The sequence below is a fragment of the Geotrypetes seraphini genome, chromosome 1 (assembly GCF_902459505.1).
Source record: "Geotrypetes seraphini chromosome 1, aGeoSer1.1, whole genome shotgun sequence".
Classification (NCBI taxonomy): domain Eukaryota; kingdom Metazoa; phylum Chordata; class Amphibia; order Gymnophiona; family Dermophiidae; genus Geotrypetes; species Geotrypetes seraphini.
The window spans coordinates 232,306,978-232,329,697 of record NC_047084.1 but is presented as its reverse complement, the minus strand read 5'-3'; positions in this window follow the sequence as shown (position 1 = coordinate 232,329,697).

The window sequence follows — 22,720 nt, the reverse complement described above, 5'->3', positions numbered from 1 at the left end:
TCCAGTGAGGTGTTTCTAGTGGTGGTGGTGGCAGCGTGTCAATGTGTTGAGAGGAAGAGGTGGTCTGGGAAATTCTGCTGAGCAAACTCCGGGCCCATTTCCACCCCCCAGTTAGTCCACTCCACTCAACTGGTTCACACACTGAATGGGTCTTTGGGTGTTGCTCCTGGGTAGTTGTTTTGGGATCTCTTCCAGGGGTTTATCAATATCTCCTTCTGGTCCAAGGAAGGAAACTTTGTTATCCTTAGCATTGACCTACAGAATATGTTTGTAACAGCGCTGCTTGTGTGGCATTAGGCTATGTAGTGATCGAAAGAAAAAAACAGACCTTTGCACATTTTTGCATTATATGGTGGGTGTATGAGGAGATTCACATTTCCTGCACAGCTAAGTCTATGTGAAGTTACCTTGTGCTGTATTTGACATCTAGCAAGGTCTCTGTTTGAAAGGAAAGATCTAAACTTAAAAATGAAATGGCCAGAAGTTATGGTAAAAGCAGATAGTGTAGCTGGTTTTAAGAAAGATTTGGACAAATTCCTGGAGGAAAAGTCCATAATCTGTTATTAAGACATGGGGGAAGAGTCTGCTTGCCCTGGATCAGTAGCATGGAATGTTGCTACTCTTTGGGTTTTGACCAGGTATTAGTGTCCTGGATTGGCTACCATGAGAATGGGCTACTGGGCATGATGGACCATTGGTCTGACCCAGTTAGGCTATTCTTATGTTATGTTCTCATCTGTAGGGTCTTTGTTTTCACTTCTTATTTTAATGTATTTTTTTTCTGGGAACTTATCAGTGTTTTTTATAATGGGAACAAAATTGGAAGAGAATTAATGCGTGTGGAATGGGGGGGGGGTAACTAATTTCTTCAGCTAAATAATTCAATCCACCTCAACCAGACATAGGAGAACTCACGCACCATTCACACACCCTCCAACCAAAAACGTCAAAAAAAAAACTGTTCGACAACCTCCTAGCCATTCGAGCTGCAACACTCGACCCCTAACTCTACAACCAATTGACATCGACCACAGACTGCAAAACCTTCAAAAATAAATAAAAACCCTTCTATTCAAAAAACACATAAAACCGAACTAACACAATCAGAACTGTCCCAAGCATCACCTGCAACTACTCCATATGTACTTCTGATGTCATGACAATTCAGACATAATTTATGTTATGTTATGTTTGGAATATAAGAAAATTTTCACTGCCTGTTTCTATTCTGACCATTTATTCCGTTTCATGGTCATTACAAAAAATATTTTTTTACATGGGGGGGTGTCAAAAAATGATGGGCCCCGGGTGCCACATACCCTAGGTACGCCACTGCAGGTATGGATACTTACCCTTCATTGCCATATACCAGGCTGTGGTAAGCAGTAGCACATTCTTACCGCAGCAAAAAATTATTTTTTTTTTATTATTGACCGCATAAGCAGAAGTTCAACGCGGTTTACAAAAGATTATGAAAATAAGCATGTTACATAAAATAGGATGGTTAGTTAGTCAGTCAAATATTTAGAGAGAAGATAGGTTTTTAATTGTTTTCTAAAATGTCTATGGGAAAGAGCTATGAGCAACAGTATTTGAAAGTCATTGTCATGAAGAGCTGCCTGAGATGCCAAAGTGTGGTTAAGAAATTTCTTACTCATACCACCCTGGACAGATGGAAAGTTAAACAAAGGATGAGTTCTTCTACTATGTCTATAAGAAGCCAAAGAAAATCTCTTGACTAAATAAAAAGGAGCTATACCATAAATAACCTTGTAGTAGAAGCAGCCTAATTTAAACAGTACCCAAGCCTCCTTAGGCAACCAATGCAATTCACAGTAAAAGGATGTAACATGGTCATATATACCCTGTGGTGCACTGAAGCTTCCCATAGTCATTTTACCATGTACCCATGCACTAACAAATAAAGTTTATTTTTTCGTGCAGAGAGCAGGCCTGTGGGGTGAAGGGTGGGCATATTTATACAAATCAGTTAATGTGTCAGCATTTGTATGTACTAATTAGCATAGGTTTAGTGCTTGAGTCCTAGAGCCCGAAAAATAGGTGATGGTAGGTGCTAATGGCCCTATGCTAATGGGAAAAATAGCTCATGGCCATTAATAAAAAATTCTGAAAATTGGTCATTTTACCCATGTGGAAAATATGGCCTTAACATGCAGGAAAGACCCACTTTAAGGCTACTTTTTGCTTCAGCTTAATAGATGGGCCTTTAAAGGACTTGCCCAAAGGCACGGGCTCCTCCTCTACTCAACACATAATTTCCCTTTCCTGATCTAAACTAACATCTGGGAATGCCTCCTCACAGCCTGACTATTGAAGGTTGCTCATACTTTTGTTTTACTTGTTTATATATTTTATTTTATTGCATTCATTAAGTGTATCATCAACACATTTCCATTCTTTACAGATAGAGGATACCGATAGCTTTAACCTTATTCAGCACTGACCTGATATAGGGACGGATTCACTAACCTGCCCGATCGGGCCCGATGCGAGCAGGTCCGATGTATTCACAAAAAACAAATATGCAATGGGGGCGATCGGAGGAACATCCCCATCTACCTGCCCGGATCGCTGGTGCATGATCTCGTGCATGCGCAGACTATCTGTAGATGGTCTGCGCATGCTCGTCCGAGCCAGGGCTAGGTTTTTTTGGTTGTTTTTTTTTTACTTTTCTGCACACGCCCTCCTGCTCTCCCCTTCCAAGCCCTGCTCTTGTTGCCCAGACTCTCCTGCTCTCTGCCGCCTTCCCTGGAGTGCGAGCCCGCGGGTTTAAAGTGGGGCTGCACTGCAGCGTGTAACCCGCTTTAAATCCGCAGACTCGCACTGCAGGTAAGACGGCAGAGAGTAGGAGCTCGGGGCAGAAAGCAGGGTTGGAAGATTGGGGTAGAGAGCAGGGACAGGGACCTCATGTTTCATTTTCGGAGCAGAGAGCAGGGCTACAAGATCGGGGCAAGCAGGCAGGAGACACGGGGCAGAGCAGAGCTGGAGATTCGGAAAGACGTTTTTGACTGGTCCCCAGCAGTCGCTTTTCAGGATGAGTGGAAAACCCATTCAAATCACAAAATTTGTTTAGAGAATCGTGTCTCTGCCTATTTTGCATGCAGTTCCCCTCATTTGCATGTGCGGATTGTAATCGAATCGCTACACAGGTTAGTGAATAGTGCAGGAGGGAAATCTGGTCGCAAAGTGCTCGCAAACCGATTGGTTTGCTTAGTGAATTTAGCCCATAGCCACTCCCCTGTTTCCTTATACTATCTCCCAGCACTTCTCATTTATTGGCTGCTCTTATACTTTTAGCTGGACTGAGGGACGACAATTTTCAGGCCACCATCAGACAATGTACCCAAAGAAGTTGATTTATACCTGGGTAAATTGCTCTGAAAACTGCCTCATTTTGGGCTCCTTTTACAAAGCCACGGTAGAAGTTTCTACCACAGACCAGTGAGGTAAATACTTCGATGCTGATGAGCATTGGTGAATTTACCTTGCCTTCTCATGGTAGAAACTTTTATAGGAGCTTTGTAAAAAACAGCATTTATAATTCAGGTAGTTCTATAAAAGGTGAGAAAATTCATTTCACTCCTCACTCTAGTCAAATTTGATCTCAGGTTTGTACAGAGCACATGTACCAACATACTAGTCCTTGTTATATTCACTGATGTCCCACAGTTTTTCCATAATCATTGTCTTGTTATTGATGTGGTAATGGTGTTAATTGTTTTGCCTGTGCAAGCTATGAGGTGTGAATCATTGCTAGGATACGGAACCCCTGTCTTTTTCTGTTCTCTCTCAGTAGAGTTCTACAACAGCTTAATTACATTCAGCATGGGCTCCAGCAGCAGTATTGCATGTTGGCATTGTATTTTGTCCATTATTTCAGTGTAGGATTTTGAATGAAGTAGTGTGGCTGCCGATTCCCCACTTGAGTATACAGAATTAAAGGTTAACATACAAGTTTAAAGGAGCACCATTACCCTGGGCTATATTAATACATTTGTGGATAACCTTTGAGAGCTAAGCTCACTTGATTAAGTCATTGCAGGATGAACTACAGATGATGTTGCTTGAATTTAAAATTGCGTTACAGCAGTGGTGTGGTGAATTGGTAGTATTTGTGAAATAAAATACTAAATGGAGAAGATAGTGATTTTGTTACTCATTTTCAGTTGTATCACATGGAAAACATAAGTGATATTTTGTATATACAGCAGTATATATAGTAGAGTGTGCATTCACTCATAACCCAACATGATAGACAATCTAGCAATAGATGTATATAATAAGAATATTGGGACCAATATTAAGACAGCAGGAGTTAGCCAAGCTGACTCCTGCAGTCGATGGCAAACCTGGAAAGTCAATATTGGGTCACATCCAGCGACTGGCACTGAATTTCTGGTTTATTTTTAGCGCTAAAAATATAGTCAGCTAAGTTGATATACATTGGCTGGCCGGCTAAGTTATAGCAGCCAACCTGGTTTTCATGTGGGTTTTTCTGGCCATTAATGAGCATTGTCACTAAGCACCATTACTGGGGAAATGGAGGGTCACAAGAAGCTACATTCATTTTTGGCATTAACTTTTAAAATTCAACTTTCTTACATTTTTCTACTTTTTTCTCAAAATCTACTTTTCCATGTCTTCCCTTCCCTTCCCATCTATCCATGTGTACCATCTTCTCTCTCCTCCCTCCCTCCCTATTCCCATCTATCCCATAAAAATCATTTCTTCTATCTCTTTTTCCTGCAACACCAATTGCAATGCACCATCTCCTCCCTCTCTCTCCCGTGGTCTGACATCTCTATCTTCCCTCTTACCCCCTCATATGGTCTAGCATCTCTCTTTTCTCCCATGGTCTGGCATCTCTCTCTCCTTTTCTCCCTCTTCCCATGGTCTAACATCTCTCTCCTCTCCTTCCCACAGTCTGGTATCTCTTTCTCCTCTCCTTCCTTTCTTTGGTCTGACATCTCTCTTTCCCCTTCCAGTGGTCTGACAACTCTCACCCTTCTCCAGAATCTGACATCTCTCACTTCTTTGAGTCTTCTGTCCTCCCTCTCAGTGTAGTATTTCTCCTTTTCTCCTCTCCACCACTATCATGTTCAACAACTCTCCCTATTTCTTCCTTTCCCCATGAATACCACCTCCCTTTCCCTCCCACTCCATGCACCTATGTACAATAATTTTATTTTTCTCTTCCCTGCCCCACTGGCACCATCTTTCTTTCCCTCCTTTCCCAGCACTCCATCCATGCAGCATCTGTCCTTCCCAACCCCATCCCCATCCGTGCAACATCTGTTCTTCCCTGCCTTCCCACCCACCCCAGGCAGCATCTGTCCTCCCTGTATTCCCAACCCCCTATTTTCAGCCCGTGGCATGTAGCATTTGTTCCTCTTTCCTTCCTTCCTTACTCCCTTCCAGCAGGACCCTGCAGCATAACCTCTTCAGCTCCGGACTCCCCTACACCTGCCCCCCAGGATCGCTGTTATTTTAAATGTTCCAGCAGCCAGGGTGCAGCATCTACAAGATGAGCCTTCTGCTATCAGCCTACCCTGGAACTCTTCATTCAGCAGCAGCCCGCTTAGGCGGGAACAGGAAGTCGCTGCTGAATGAAAACCTCTGGGCAGGCTCATCTCGTGGATGCTGTGCCGCAACTTCCAGAATATTTAAAATAACAGTGACCCGGGGAGGGGAGTTAGGAGTGAGGGATTCCGGAGCTGAATTGATCGTGCTGCAGGGTCCCACTTTGGGAACTAACTTCGGCCAATCAAAGGAACCATGTCAAAGTCTTAGGGTCTGTTTTACAAAGCTGTTCTAGCAGCTGTAGCGCGGTAACAGCCCCGAAACCCATAGAGATTTAAAGGGCTTCGAGGCTGTTGCTAGCAGCCGCTAGTGCGGCTTTATAAAACAGGCCCTTAGACTTTGCTTAAATCGAATAAATTATATCAAGCGTACATCCATGATCCTGGTCACCCAGTCAAAGAATTTATTCAGATTTGTTTGGCACGATTTACCTTTAGTAAAGCCATGTTACCTTAGATCTTATAAACCATTAAATTCTAATAAATTCACTATCCTTTCCTTCAGCAATGCTTCTATTATATTTCCAATAACTGAAGTGAGGCTTACAAGTCTGTAGTTTCCCGCTTCATCTCTGCAACCACTTTTGTGGAGAGGAACCACTTCCGCTCTTCTCCAGTTCCATGAACCCTCTCCCATCTCTAAAGATTTAATGAATAAATCTTTATGAGCAGTGACTTAGTAAGGGTGAGCAACACCCGGGGCGGTGGTGTCCATCCCCTGCTCTCTCCTTTTTCTCTTGTTTTTATTTATTTTCCTTACATCTTCTTGTATGTCCTCCCAAACTGTCAGTTCTTTCTTCAGATACTCCCCATGCTACTAAAGTCCGCACTTGAAATCCAGGGTCTTGGAGTTTTGTGTGGCCACCCTCCACTTTAGCTATTATATCAAACCAATACTGTTAGATGATCACTACTTACTAAGCGTGCACCCACTTGCATATTAGAGACACTTTCCCCATTTGTGAGCACCGGATCCAGTATTGTTTTTCCAATCATAGGTTCTGTTACCATTTGTCTGAGCATAGCCCCTTGAAAAACATCCATGATCTCTCTACTTTCTGATTCTGCAGATGGAATTTTCCAGTCTCCATCCAGCAGTTTGAAATCATCCAGCAATACCTCCCCTTTCTTTCCCAACTTTTGGAACTTTATCAATTTGCTGCGATTGAGTAGGAGGTCTATAGATAACACCCACTTAGATAGAAGTTCCATCTTCTCTTTTTAAATCAATCCATATTGCTTCTTCCTTTCCCCAGGCTCCCTGCATTTCAGTTGCTTTGATATTATTCTTCACATATAATGCTACTCCTCCACCTTTACAATCATCTCTGTTTTTTCCTAAAAAATATTATAGCTTGGTATGCTCATGTCCCATCCATGGTAATCACTGAATCATGCCTCTATGATAGCAACAATATCCAAGTCTGCCTCTAACATGAGGGTTTGCAGATCCTGATTATTGTTGCTTAGACTGTGAGGCCCTGATTCTACAAAGTGCGTCCCGATTTTAGGCAGCTATAGGCGTCCTACAGCTGTCTAATCAGCCAATCGGAATGCACATTTTTTCAATAAATGCTCCCCAGGCAGGCCGCCTATATTGAAGGCGCCTCCGGGAGCCTAGGGAGGCCCGCAAGACGCCTAAGCTCATCTAAGGGCCTTAGGCGGGCCTTAGGCGAACCTAGGTGGCCGTACGCGTCTCCCTAGTAGAGGAAGAGACGCTTATAATGTAGGCCAACAAAATGCTGGTCTACTTTGTAAGTAGACGCGGCCGCTATACTTATTGCGGCAAGGGATCTCTCTGCCGCTATAAGTATAGCGGGCCGTGGCCGCCTGTCCAATTGCCGGAAGGAGGGTGCCCCAAACCCTCCTGCCAGAAGATGCCCCCCCCCGACACTACCTGACCCGCCCCCCCTGCACTACTGATCGCTGGCAGGAGGGTGCCCAAACCCTCCTGCCGCCCCCCCTGGACACTACCGATCCCTGGCTAGGAGGGTGCCCAAACCCTACTGCCGCCCCCCTCGGACACTACCGATCACCAGCAGAAAGGTGCCCAATCCCTCCTGCAGGAAGACGCACCCCCTCCGCACCCCTCCCCCCCGCGCTAACAGCCCCAAAACCTCACCCCCACCAAACTAACCTTTTCTTGTTGGCCAGACGGGACTTGCCCGTCCAGCCGGCAGGCCCGCCTCATCGAAATAAGGCAGGCCCGCCCCTTCTTGGCCCATCCTTCTGAAGCTAAGGCCTGATTGGCCCAGGCTCTAGAAGCCTGGACCAATCAGGCCTTAGGCATAGTGGGGTCCGCCCATCCCCCACTTAATATAAGGCCTGATTGGCCCAGGCTCTAGACGCCTAGGCCAATCAGGCCCTAGGCTTTGGAAGGATGAGCCGGGAAGGGGCAGGTCCGCCTCATTTCGACGAGGCGGGCCTGCCGGCTGGACGGGCAAGTCCCGTCTGGCCAACAAGAAAAGGTTAGTTTGGTGGGGGGGAGGTTTGGGGGCTGTTAGCATGGGGGGGTGCGGGGGGGGTGCGGGGGGGGTGCGGAGGGGGTGCGTTTTCCGGCAGGAGGGATTGGGCACCCTCCTGCCGGTGATCGGTAGTATCGGGAGGGGGCGGCAGGAGGGTTTGGGCACCCTCCTGCCAGCGATCGGTAGTGTCGGGGGGGGGGGGCGCGGTCGGTAGTGTCGGGGGGGGCATCTTCCAGCAGGAGGGTTTGGCCACCCTCCTGCCGGCAATCTGACAGGCGGCCGCGGCCCGCTATACTTATAGAGGCAGAGAGATCCCTTGTCGCGATAAGTGTAGCGAGCCATGTCTAATCTAACCCGATTCTCTAATCAGCGTCTGTTCCATGGATACCGGTTACAAAATCGGGGTTTAGTGTAGGCCCGTTTCTGAATAGGACACCTCTCCCGGGCATCCTATACAGAATCAGGGCCTGAGTGTTTGTGGTCATTGCTTTCCAGCTACCATAAGAACATAAGAACATAAGAATAGCCTTACTGGGTCAGCCCAATGGTCCATCGAGCCCAGTAGCCCGTTCTCATGGTGGCCAATCCAGGTCACTAGTACCTGGCCAAAACCCAAAGAGTAGCAACATTCCATGCTTCCGATCTAGGGCAAGCAGTGGCATCCCCCATGTCTTTCTCAATAACAGACCATACCATGGCAGTCTCATTTTATGTACAGGTTTAGTTTTGTCTCATCTCTTGTTGCATTGCTAATATTGCTGTTTTCATTGCTGTCTTTAGTACATTTGTTCACAGTTAGTTGAGCCATCCTCTTCACACACTAATAGTTCTTAAAAATTCAATCAAAAAATAAGAAAGTCCAAACACAGTCATGGTGGTCTAACCAAAATAGTAGTACATAAGGTATTTTTAATATTACATCAGCGGGATATCAGATTGACCTTTAGAGTTAAATAAACTCATCAGGCCTGTCACTTCTTCATTCATCCCTGCTCATTTTACTCATTTTGCTCTCAATATATTTATTATTTCAATATTTAGCTGATATATAAATGGTTTGAATAATTTAAATAACAGCTTTTTAGAAAAGTCATGCTGATTTATAGTTCACGAGTGCTGCTCCAGCAATGCAGTAATACTCCCCTGTGCCAACGCTTCGCAACTCTTTGTCAAGGCTGAGGATACTAAGGATCACAAAACACGTAGTTAGACTTTCAATTTACAAATTTTCCTAAGATCAATTATATCACATATATCAAAGTAACATACCTTAATGAGATAACATCGCTATCTACTATGCCGTTGGCATCCAAAAGATGGCCGCGGCGTTTTGACCACCCACTGAAATATACTCCACCCCCGACGTCATAGCCGGCCAACCTAAAGTCAGCTGACCATCTCCATTATAAGTTACCCATAAAATATGGGAAAAAAAAGGAAAAAAAGGGGGTTTTCAAATTAACCAAATGCCAAGGAATGGTTAAATATCAACCTGAGCTAACCAGTCTGAGGTTTTATTTAACCCCTCCGGAGCCATGGATTTTAACATGAACACCCACCTTAATTCCTTTAGATTAAGGCTTCTCTCAACATTACCTCCCTCCCACCCTACTGTAACTACATCTAATACCCTCCACTTAAAGTCACGTAGTGTGTGGCCACATAACTTCCAGTGACGCACCAAAGGGGAAGCTTCATTTTCAGTATGTACATGGGATTTGTGTTCAGTCAACCATGTCTTAATCAATCTCAAGGTCCTTCCTACGTATAATTTCGGACACGGACACTGAATAAGATATATTACATGGTCAGAATTACAATTAGTCACTGCTTTAGATCGATAGTTGTCTCCTGGATGGAGCCATATTTCACCAGCCATAGTAAAAGGGCACCACTGGCACTGATCACAGGGCAAGTGGCAACTTTGAATTCTAGGTATAGGATCCCTGAGAATACTATGATTGACATATTCCCCTATATTTTTCATTCTTTTATAGGAAAAAATGGGATGATCTTCCAGGATGGGATTGGCTAACCTGGCTATAATTATTCATAATTATTTGAGTGATGTTTTGAGCCAAAGGGGAGTATTGTTGAATAAATGCAATCCCCTCATTAGCATCAGAGCACTTGTTCTTCTCTTGTAGCAACCATTCACGATGGGCATACTTTGCTCGAGTATATGCTCTTTTCACCACCTCTCGAGGATATCCACGCTGATAGAAACGTGTCTTCATCGTTTTTGCTTGAATACGGAATTCATCTAAAGAGTAACAAATCCTATGCAAGCGTAAGAATTGACTAATAGGGAGGCTTCTTTTAAGACCAGTCGGATGGAAGCTATGATAACGAAGCAAGCTGTTCCTATCTGTCTTTTTTCAGTGTATGGTTGTCAGTAATCTTCCATGTTCCTTCATTATTCTGATATCCAGAAAGGCAATCTGCTGATGAGCTATGGTTGCCGTAAACTGGATATTGACATCTAACTGATTCAGATTCTCAATAAATCGATGCAAGTCAGCTTTAATCGAAGACCATATACAAAATATGTCATCTAAATATCGTTTCCAAATAATCATGTGACAAAACAGAGGCATTTGATATGTCTTCTCCTCCTCCATTGTAGCCATAAACAGCGTAGCTAGAGATGGGGCCAACGATGCTCCCATCGCGATCCCATGCCGCTGTAAATAAAAATCATCATGGAACCAAAAATAGCTTTGAGTAAGAACTAACATGGCCATTTCCATCAGTATCTCAGTTGATATATTAGGTCGAACTGTTTGTCTCATGAATATTGTCTGAAGCAGGCTAAGGGCTTGATCCACAGGGATCATGGTGTACAATGCCGTAACATCAAATGTAACCAACAACCTATGGTCTTGCATCCCTTGAATTTCAGAAAGCAATCTTAACATATCTTTAGTACCATCATATCTTGTCTTTGCTGGGGGTGGCCACTGGAAATGACCTGTATACATATGCCCCTCCCCTTTCTAGTTTAAGGGCTAGATTCACTAAGGCTACGGATTGGATCGGATCCATGAGCGATCTGATCCGTGGCCGGGGGGTGATTCACAAAGCGCCATCATGCAAATGAGGGCGATCAGAATCACCCCCCCCAACTGATCACACAAATTGCTCTCCAGAGATCCTGGCGCATGCGCAGACCATCTGTAGATGGTCTGCACATGCAGTGGCCCTCCGTGCCCAGTAGAGCTGGAAAGAAAACTTTTACTACTTTTTTTTATTTTATTTTTTTGCGAGCCTGTGTTTTTCACCCATGGGTTATAATCATGGTCTTGCACAATGGGGGAAGAGTAGGAGAGTCGGGGCAGAGAGCAGGATAAGCAGGATTGGGGCAGAGAGCAGGGCGGCCAGAGCAGGAGAATCAGGGCAGAGAGCAGAGTTTTTGCACAAGCAAACTGGTCCTCAGCAGTCGCTTGTTTTTGGATCGGCCAGCCCAGTCGGTGTGCCCTGTATTTGTTTAATGAATCGTGTTCTTTCTACTTTGCATGACATTTTCCCCCTCATTTGCATGCGCGGATCGGATCGGAGGATGATCGGCCATGAGGTTAGTGAATCGGGTCTGAGGAAAATTGGGGTCGCAAAGTGGTTGGGACACGATCGGTGTCCCTTAGTGAATCTAGCCTTAAATGCCTAGAAAATTTCTCAGAATAGAATTATTTTTCCTGCCTTAGTAAGGTGCAGCCCATTATTACAATATAGTCTCTTGTTTTTCCATGGATTGCCCCACCTCTTGAAGTTCTCTTTATTTTGTACTCTTTCCTCTCCTTTTCCATAAGTAGGCAATACTTCAAAAATCTAGTCTTTATAAAAGTTTTAAAGCCCTCTCCCTGCTCCCGAAAAGCAGCACGTTGGGTCTGGGGGAAGGGAGGAAGAGAGTTGGTCCAGAAGATGGAAGCAGAGGACCTCATCGCATTGACATCTGCGCATGTAGAGGCCCTCACGAGGTTTGTGTAGAGGCAGGGTCGGAATGAAATGGGGCTGGGCTGGGGGCAGAACGGGATGGGGCCAGGTATCTTCTTTGTAAAAGGGGAAATCTGGTAACCCTAGAACTTCATAAAGATAGGATTTACTTTTATGCAGTGCTAGTTATGTAGTTACCTTGGCCAGTTATGTGCTGAATACTGGCACATAACTGGCCAAGTACTGACTCTGCCCCTGGAATGCCTCCAAAACAGCCATTTATGAGTTGGGTGCTAACTAGACATTTTCAGCGGCTTTAATTAGTTTATTGATAAAGCACAGTTACTTATCGTAACAGGTGTTATCCAGGGACAGCAGGCAGATATTCTTGACTGATGGGTGACGGCACCGACGGAGCCCCGGTACGGACAATTTTAGAGTGATTGCACTCTAAGAACTTGGAAAGTTCTGGTAGGCCGCACCGCGCACGCGCGAGTGCCTTTCCCGCCCGACAGAGGCGCGCGGTCCCCAGTTAGGATAAGCCAGCTAAGAAGCCAACCCGGGGAGGTGGGAGGGACACAAGAATATCTGCCTGCTGTCCCTGGATAACACCTATTACGGTAAGTAACTGTGCTTTATCCCAGGACAAGCAGGCAGCATATTCTTGACTGATGGGTGACCTCCAAGCTAACAAAAAGAGGGATGGAGGGAAGGTTGGCCATTAGGAAAACAAATTTTGCAAAACAGATTGGCCGAAGTATTCATCCCGTCTGGAGAAAGTATCCCAGACAATAATGAGATTGTAAAAGTATGAACTGAGGACCAAGTGGCAGCCTTGCAGATTTCCTCAATAGGAGTGGAACGGAGGGAAAGCTATAGATGCCGCCATAGCTCGGACTCTATGGGCCGTGACAGAACCTTCCAGTGTCAGTCCGGTCTGAGCATAACAGAATGAAATGCACGCTGCCAGCCAATTAGACAACGTACGTTTAGAAACAGGACGTCCCAATTTATTCGGATCAAAGGACAGAAAGAGTTGGGGAACTGATCTGTGGGGTTTCGTACGCTCTAGATAGTAAGCTAGAGCCCTCTTACAATCCAAAGTATGTAGAGCCTGTTCCCCAGAATGAGAATGAGGTTTCGGAAAGAAGACAGGCAGAACAATGGATTGGTTGAGATGGAATTCAGAGACAACCTTAGTGAGAAACTTTGGATGTGTACGCAGAACCACCTTGTCATGATGAAAGACTGTAAAAGGTGGATCTGAGACTAGTGCATGTAGCTCACTGACCCTCCTGGCAGAGGTAAGGGCAATAAGGAAAAGTACCTTCCAAGTGAGAAACTTGAAAGGAAAGGTAGCCAAAGGTTCAAAAGGAGGCTTCATTAAGGCGGAAAGAACCACATTGAGATCCCAGATAACAGGAGGGGCTTTAAGAGGTGGTTTCACATTGAAAAGACCCCGCATGAACCTGGATACCAGGGGATGAGCTGAGAGGAGTTTTCCATGGACTGGCTCATGAAAAGCCGCAATAGCACTGAGGTGGACTCTGATTGAAGTGGACTTAAGGCCAGAGTCAGACAAGGAAAGAAGATAATCCAACAAGGTCTCCACTGCATGAGAAGTAGGATTATGATGATGGAGAAAACACCAGGAAGAAAAACGTGTCCACTTCTGACGGTAGCATTGTAGAGTGGCCAGTTTCCTGGAGGCATCCAGAATTGAACGAACAGGCTGAGACAAAAATGTATCATGAGAAGTCAGCCCGAGAGATACCAAGCTGTCAGGTGTAGAGACTGGAGGTTGGGATGTAGAAGGGTCTCCTGATGCTGTGTAAGTAGAGAAGGATACAGTGGAAGAAGAAAAGGTTCCCTGGAACTGAGTTGAAGTAGAAGGGAGAACCAATGCTGCCTGGGCCACCTCGGAGCAATCAGAATCATGGTGGCTCGTTCCCTCTTGAGCTTGAACAAGGTTCTTAACATGAGAGGTAGAGGAGGGAAAGCATACAGGAACAGATTTGACCAGTCGAGGAGAAACGCATCCACTGTCAGACGGTGAGGAGAGTAGAGTCTGGAGCAGAATAGAGGCAGCTGGTGATTGTGAGGAGCTGCAAAGAGGTCTATCTGAGGAGTGCCCCATTGAGCGAAGATGGATTGTAGAGTGAAAGGATCGATTGTCCACTCGTGAGGCTGGAGAATTCTGCTGAGCTTGTCCCTGAATGTAAATAGCTTTCAGGAATAGATGGTGATTTATGGCCCAAGTCCAGATCTTCTGGGCTTCCTGGCACAAGAGGCGAGAGCCTGTTCCACCCTGCTTGTTGATGTAGTACATCGCAACTTGATTGTCTGTGCACAGCAGAAGAACTTGAGGGAAGAGAAGATGTTGGAAAGCCTTGAGGGCATAAAACATCGCTCTGAGTTCCAGGAAATTGATGTGATGCTTCTTTTCCTGGGCTGTCCAAAGGCCTTGAGTTTGGAACTCGTTCAAATGAGCTCCCCATGCATAAGGAGAGGCGTCGGTGGTGATGACTAGTTGATGAGGAGGTAGATGGAACAGAAGACCTCTGGATAGATTTGAGGATACCAACCACCATTGTAGAGACTGACGAAGAGATGATGTCACAGATATGTGTCGTGAGCAAGGATCCGTCGCTTGGGACCACTGAGTAGCAAGGGCCATTGAGGAGTGCGCAGGTGAAGACGTGCGAGGGGTGTGACATGGACTGTGGATGCCATGTGACCCAAGAGTATCATCATTTGCTTGGCAGAGATGGAACGTTGTGGAAGCACCTGCTGACATAGAATTTGAAGAGTTTGAAGACGGTTGGATGGCAAGAATGCTCTCATGAGGATTGTGTCCAGTATCGCTCCAATGAATTGAAGTCTTTGAATGGGGATGAGATGAGACTTGGGTAGATTGATCTCGAATCCCAGTATTTGGAGAAACAGGATGGTTTGGTTGGTGGCCAGGAGTACTGCTTGAGCGGATGTGGCCTTGATTAACCAGTCGTCCAGGTAAGGAAATACCTGAAGATGGTGAGAGCGTAGAAATGCAGCCACTACAATGAGACATTTGGTGAACACCCTTGGAGAGGAAGCAAGACCGAAGGGCAGCACCTTGTATTGGTAATGACAATGATTGATCATGAAGCGGAGATACCGTCTGGAGGTTATATTGATCGGTATGTGAGTGTATGCCTCTTTGAGATCGAGGGAGCATAGCCAGTCGTCTTGATTGAGAAGAGGATAAAGAATGGCCAGAGAAAGCATCTTGAATTTTTTCCTTTACCCAGACATTTGTTGAGATCGCGAAGATCTAGGATTGGTCTGAGATCTCCCGTTTTTTTGGGAACTAGAAATAACGGGAGTAGAATCCCTGCCCCTTTTGATCTAGAGGAACTTCCTCTATAGCGTTCAGAAGGAGGAGGGATTGAACTTCTTGAATAAGGAGGGCAGATTGAGGACTGTTCAAAGCAGACTCTTTTGGCAGGTTTTGGGGCGGAAGAGTCTGAAAGTTGAGAGAGTAGCCGTAGCGGATGATGTTGAGGACCCATTGGCTGAGGAACAGAGAAAGACGACCTCCTATAGGTTGAGGCAGGAGAGCAGATATAGGAGTACTGGCTATACTTTGGAGAATTAAGTCAAAAGGGCTGTGCCTTCTGCTGTGGAGGTGGCTTCACAGGTTGCTGCTGTTGCTGTTGTCTTGGAGGCTGATGTTGTTGCTGCCGTTGACGCCTGGGTTGCTGAGCAGCTGCTGGTAATGGGCGAGCTGTGAAGCGGCGTTGATAGGCCGATTGTTGCCTAAAAGACCTTGCTGGAGGAGGCTTTTTCTTATTTTTAAGTAGGGTATCCCAGCGTGTCTCATGAGCAGAGAGCTTTTGAGTGGTCGAGTCCATGGATTCCCCAAAAAGCTCATCCCCTAGGCACGGGGCGTTGGCTAACCGATCTTGATGGTTAACATCAAGTTCGGATACCCGAAGCCAGGCCAGGCGACGCATTGCCACAGACATTGCTGTCGCTCTGGATGTAAATTCGAAGGTGTCGTAAATGGACCTAACCATGAACTTACGAAGTTGAAACAGAGACGACAAGCAATGGTGAAAGGATTGTTGTTTACGTTGAGGAAGGTACTTCTCAAATGAAGCCATGGTGGTAAGGAGATGTTTAAGATAGAAAGAAAAATGAAAAGCATAATTACCAGCTCTGTTTGCCAACATTGCATTCTGGTAGAGCCTCTTACCAAATTTATCCATGGCTTTACCCTCTCTGCCAGGAGGTACAGAAGCATATACACTGGCTCCTGAAGATTTTTTAAGGGTAGATTCGACAAGTAAAGACTCGTGTGGAAGTTGAGGCTTGTCGAATCCAGGAATGGGAATTACCTTATATAAAGAGTCTAATTTACGTGGAGCCCCTGGGATCGTTAAGGGAGTCTCTAGATTCTTGTAGAAAGTCTCCCTCAAGATGTCGTGAAGAGGGAGCTTCAAAAATTCCTTTGGAGGTTGGTCAAAGTCAAGGGCATCCAAAAAAGCTTTAGACTTTTTGGACTCAGCCTCCAAAGGAATAGACAAAGAGTCACACATATCTTTTAGAAAACTCGAGAAAGATGAAGTGTCATGCCTAGAGGATGGGTCAGGTACAGCAGAATCATCCTCATCTGAGGAACATTCACCTTCAGATAGAAAGGGTTCCTCTGAATCTCCTCACAGATCAGGATCCCTGACATGGGAAGTACGGTCCCGAGACTCTGGAGTGGTAGATGGTTCTAAGTGTCGGGTTTTGCGCACCGACTTACCGACCTCATCGATACCGAACCAGGAGATGTAATCGGTGGCACCGGTGCCGAAGTCTGCACCGACTGATGCTGAGCTCTCGGCTCCGGTGCGAGGACTGGCATCGATACCGATGAGGTCGAGTGAAGCGGTACCGAAACCGTGGATGCAGACAGTACAGGCTGTTCCACTATCGGTACCGGTGGCTCAGTGCGGACCGGCAATTCGGTCATCAAGGGATGGCACCGGTACCGCCTTTTTCTTCTGCGGTACCTGCGGTGCCGCTCGACGCCCCGGAGATGAGGAGCCCGATATCGAGGGACTCACCTCAATAGAGGCGGAGCGCTTCCGCTGGCGCCTCACAGTCGGCAGGATTGGGCTCGCTGCACTCAAGACCGGAGGTCGCTCCAGCGGGGAAGGCTTCTTAGCCGGCTTACCTGAATGCTGGGACGCCGGTGCGGTGTTGCGCGGCGTCGAAGAGGAAGGTGCCGACTGAACCGGTGCCGAAGCCGGAGTCGATGGAACGGGGTCGGACATCTCGGCACCGAACAGTAATCGCTGTTGTATTTGGCGATTTTTCAATGTTCGTTTTTTAAGTGTGGCACAGCGGGTGCAGGTGGAGGCCTGATGCTCAGGACCCAAACACTGTAGGCACCAGTTGTGTGGGTCCATGAGAGATATAGGCCGAGCACACCGCTGGCACTTTTTAAACCCTGGCTGAGGGGGCATGAAAGTAAAAACGGCTTCAGCCAAATCGAAGGCCGAGGCCTCGATGGTGGCAGAAGGCCCCGCCGGGGAAAAACCAAAAATGACGTAAAAAAATTAAAGTTTTTTTTTTTTTTTTTTACAAAAGTTAAAGAAAAGAAAAAAGGCAATAGGGCCAAAAAGGTTTACGCGAGCGGGAAGGCAAGTTAGAAAAATTTCAACAGCCGTTGAAAAACGCGTCTTTTTAGCTCCGCGGAAACTAAGAAACTGGGGACCGCGCACCTCTGTCGGGCGGGAAGGCACTCGCGCGTGCGCGGTGCGGCCTACCAGAACTTTCCAAGTTCTTAGAGTGCAATCACTCTAAAATTGTCCGTACCGGGGCTCCGTCGGTGCCGTCACCCATCAGTCAAGAATATGCTGCCTGCTTGTCCTGGGATAATGAATATAACCAGTTAGCCCTAAACAAAGAGTTAACCAGCCAGGTGCCATTCCTGGCCAGTTAAATCACTCTGAATTGACTCCAGAATTTTTTATCAAATTGTATCACATTTTTTCTCTATTTGTGCCCAAAGAAAAAGTCGTAAGGGTTACTATTCAGCACTATTTAACCAGCAGAAGAAACTCCTATCCAGTCAAATAGCACTGTGTGGGACCAGGGCTGATTTTCAGTGGCACTTAACCTAAAAATGCCACTGATCATTCTAAGTGCCACTAAGGGCTCCTTTTACTAAGCTGTGCTAGTGGTTTTAGCACATATTTAGCGTGCGTTGCATTGCCGCACGTGCTAGATGCTAACGCCACCATTGAGCTGGCGTTAGTTTTTATGCATAGCGCAGGGGTTAGCGCACTAATCTGCAGCGCCCGCTAAAAACGCTAGCGCACCTTAGTAAATGGAGCCCTAAAAGAGGGAGTAGAGCAGACATGTCAAACTCTGGCCCGCGGGTCAAATCTGGCCCTCGGTGTAGTAAAATTTGACCCGCCAGACCATTAAAAAAATTTCAGCCCCTTATGTGATTTAATTTGGCACCCCTGGAGTAGAGGCAGACCCAGAGATTATCTGTGCACTTTCATAATTCAGTGCCAGTGCCTAGATAACTGTCTTGGCAAATAGGATAGCAGAAATAACATTTCCAACCTGCCCAAATAGTTATCCAGGTACTGGCATGAATATTGGGAAAAAAAACCTTCCCCAGATATTCAGTGCTGGTACCTGGATTAGGTCATATACCAAGTATCTGGGCCTAACTCAGTTCACAGTGGTCACTGAAGAGTTTTAAAATATTGCCTAATACATGGGCTGTATATTACCCCCTTACTATTTAAAAACATTTAAAAACGTGCAATGGTGTAAATTTTAGGAAATATTTCTATATAAAATTGATAAGTCTTCTACATACTGTTTTGGTCTGATATATTTATATGGTTTTACAGGCAAAAGCATGCTGCTGCTTTTTTATTTTTTTGTAATCTAGGTTTTAGCATGACAAGCTATGAATAAAGAAAGCTCTGTTTTCAGGGTTGAAAATACATATCTTTTTTCATTTCAAAGCTTCTTGTTCCCCCAGCCTATAACACACTGATATTCCATGAGACTCCCACATGGTGGGAGAGTATGGCACAGTGGTTAAAGCTACAACCTCAGCATCCTGAGGTTGTGGGTTCAAACCCATGCTGCTCCTTGTGACCAGGGCCGGATTAACAAATGTGCCGAGGGCCCAAAATGTTCAGGGGGCCCGATGGAGGGTATTTCTTTTTTCAAATGGTGATGGGCCCCCCTCCAAGCATCGATCAGCAACGCGGACCCCTCCCATCGACGGACCAATCGGCAACAGACTCCCCTCCCCCATCGACAGAAAGTAAGATAATCAAGGAACACGGGTAAGAAAGGCAACAGCAACTGTAATTTTCCAAGCAGTACTGCTTGCCCAAAGTTTCCCTCCAACGCAGCTTCCAGTTTCTGCTGGGGCATGTCAGAGAGAAGCGCTTTGGGCAAGCAGCACCGCTTGGAAAATTACAGTTGCTGTTGCCTTTCTTACCCGTGTTCTATGCTCATCTTACTTTCTGTCGATGGGGGAGGAGGGGTCCATTGCTGATCAGTGCGTTGATGGGGGGGCCGCGTTGCCGATCAATGTTGGGGGAGCGTCGCTGTTTAAAAAAAAAAAAAAAAAAAAATCGGAGTGAAAGGTGAGTGATGAGATGGACCTAGGGTGGTGGGAGAGAGAGAAGGGGGCAGAGCAGGGCAGATGATGGATGTGGGAAGAAAGGGGCAGGGCAGATGACAGAAGTGGGGGAGTAGGGAGTAGGGCAAGTGGGGAGAACTTGTGCCCAGCCCTCAACTCCTCACCACTACTGCTGCTGTTGCTGCTTTCCCACATGTTGGATAGGGGAAGAAGATAATTAGTGAGATAGAAGGAAGACTAGAGAAGAAAAGGAAAGTGAAGAGAAGAGAGAGGAGAGGGATGCCAAAGAACGGGGAAGGAGACAGAGCTATCAGATCTGAGTGGAGGAAATGAGAAGAGATAGATATGCTAAAAACTACAGGGGGGGAGGGAAAAAGAGATGGAAGGAGAAAGAAGCCAGACCATGAGGGGAACAGAGGGAAGATGATGGATGCAGGCCAAGGGGGGGGGGGGAGGGGGGCAGGAGGAGAGATGGCAGAGGGAGGCACACATTTTCTGGAAGGGGCAGACAGTGAATGGAAGGAAGAGAATGACAAGAAGGTGAGAAAAGCAGAAACCACATGACAAAGGTAGAAAAAAATTATATTTTTTTATTTTTTTGCTTTAGAATAAAGTAGTATTGTAGCTGTGTTGATAAATGTTTAGAAATAGAAATAGTGATCCTTTTATTGGACTAATTTTTATACATGCTTGATTAACTTTTAAAGGCCAAATTCCTCCTCAGGTCAGTACAGTATATTGCAAACTTTGCTATTAATATAGACTTATGTTTCGGATAGTATTACTCCTGTACAATGCATTTGAACACTTTTATATACATTAGGAAAGGGTTCTGAGTTAAAGTCCTGGGCAAATAGGTGGGAAGCGAAGGAAGGGGGGATTTGTTCAGAGATGTTTGGGGCTTGTATAGAACTAAAACTGTACACTGGCACTGGTATGGTAATCTTTGTTGTTTGTTTTGAATTTTATAATAAAAGAAAAAAAGAAATACAAGTGGAAATAAAGAAGTAAATAAGAAAACAGGTACATAAATAGGGTGGGGCGCGGCTAGGGGGCCCAGTGTACTTGTATGCCTAGGGGTCCTCGAAGAATTAATCCTGCCCTGCTTGTGACTCTGGGCAAGTCATTTAATCACCCCCCTACCACCACCACCAATTACCCCAGGAATATTAGATATATTGTGAGCCCACTGGGACAGGCAGGGAAAAATGCTTAAGTACCTGAATAAATTCATGTAACCTGTTCTGAGTTCTCTGGGGAGAAAATTGAATAAATAATATCCTCTTGTATTTTACAACATAGATAAAAAATGGTGAAAAAAAGTTATACAAATAAAATATACCCATGGAGATAGATTCATAACATGATGCTTCTGTGAAATCTCCAAAATATTGCCTATTTTATGTCTATTTTATACAGGTTGTGACCACAAAACATTCAATTCCATATGTACTACAGTATCAGCACTTGATTTAAAAAATTTAAAAAAATTCCGTAGCTGCAATGTAAAAGACATCATCTCTCGATCCATACTATTACAACTTAAATGCACTGCTAGTACATGGCTCTTTAATATAATCATAGATTTCAAAGTCTGAGTACAATATATGCATGGAAATATTTTTAATTTTTGATAATACAATTAAAAAATGTACCTATTCACTCAGCATAACCTTATTATTGACCTAGAATACAAAGAAAATTCTCAACTTAAATTATATTTCTCTTTGAAAACAGCATCAGAGGTTAGTGCTACTCTGAATATCTACAGTTCCATAGATACTAATGGTGGCATTTAATGAAAATGTCATTTTAGCTTTGTCTAAACTATATCCCTGGGAATGTTTATATCAGGGGTCCCAAAAGTCCCTCCTTGAGGGCCGAATCCAGTCGGGTTTTCAGGATTTCCCCAATGAATATGCATGAGATCTATGTGCATGCGCTGCTTTCAATGCATATTCATTGGGGAAATCCTGAAAACCCAACTGGATTCGGCCTCAAGGAGGGACTTTGGAGACCCCTGGTCTATATCCTCACTCCACTGTAGCAGACACACTCTGCTCTAGCATCTCCAAAGACAATAGGGGAAGAAATGAAGCCCATAAATATGCATGGAATTCCCACTGTTTTTAAAATGTGGCACCATTAATAGTGATTTTACTTTTATCAGACTGAAGTAATTTTCAAAAGGGTAGATGTCAGGGCCATGCTTCACCTTTCTCCCAAGTAAGAGTCCAGTTGATGAATTTTCACAGATGTGTTGCTCCTAGAGAAATGGGCAAGTTGAATCACTGTTGTAGTGCTTTTAACCTTGACTGCAAAATGCTAAAAAGACCAACAAGACAGATGAAGACAATCCAGAGTGACTTTCATACATTCCAGCAGACAAAGACAAATAGAAAAGTTAATAATGGATTAAGCAGCAACTTGACAGCACACTAAAACTCATAACTCCTCTCTGTCAAAGCACAAGCCTGACTTCCTTGTCTTGGTTCACTAGTTTTCCACATACTCCTTACAGCACTGACAGGAAGTGGTTATAGGGCCTTGGCTTTTATGCTTTTTTTAAGGAAGTGTAAAATATGTACTGCAACTCCCAACTCCTATATCAGAGCCAAATATCTTTATAATTTACAACTTAGTATTGTTTATACATATAAAATAACTTTTGACTATCTATCTACAAAGGGGTGCTGAAAAGTTATCACCCAACCAACCAACTTCCTAAATTCTGAGTGTTATTTTGCCACTGTAGGTGAGAAGAGTATCTTATTTCATTAAGTGCCAATATGCAGAAATGGAATTCTGTGTTTTGTCATAGGCCCTCTTTTATTAAAGTGTGCTAAGCGTTTTAGCGCGGGCTAAATCAACGTGTTCGCTAACCGCTAACGGGTCCATAGGATAACATGCATGCATTATCATTTAGCGTGTGATTAGCAAGCGCTAATATTTATCACACGTTAAAAAGCATAGCGCACCTTAGTAAAAGAGGGGGATAGTTTCTAATCATTGATTGAACCATATCCACATCATTCTCTTCTTGGTTGGGCTGAGAACTTTTCAGCACAACC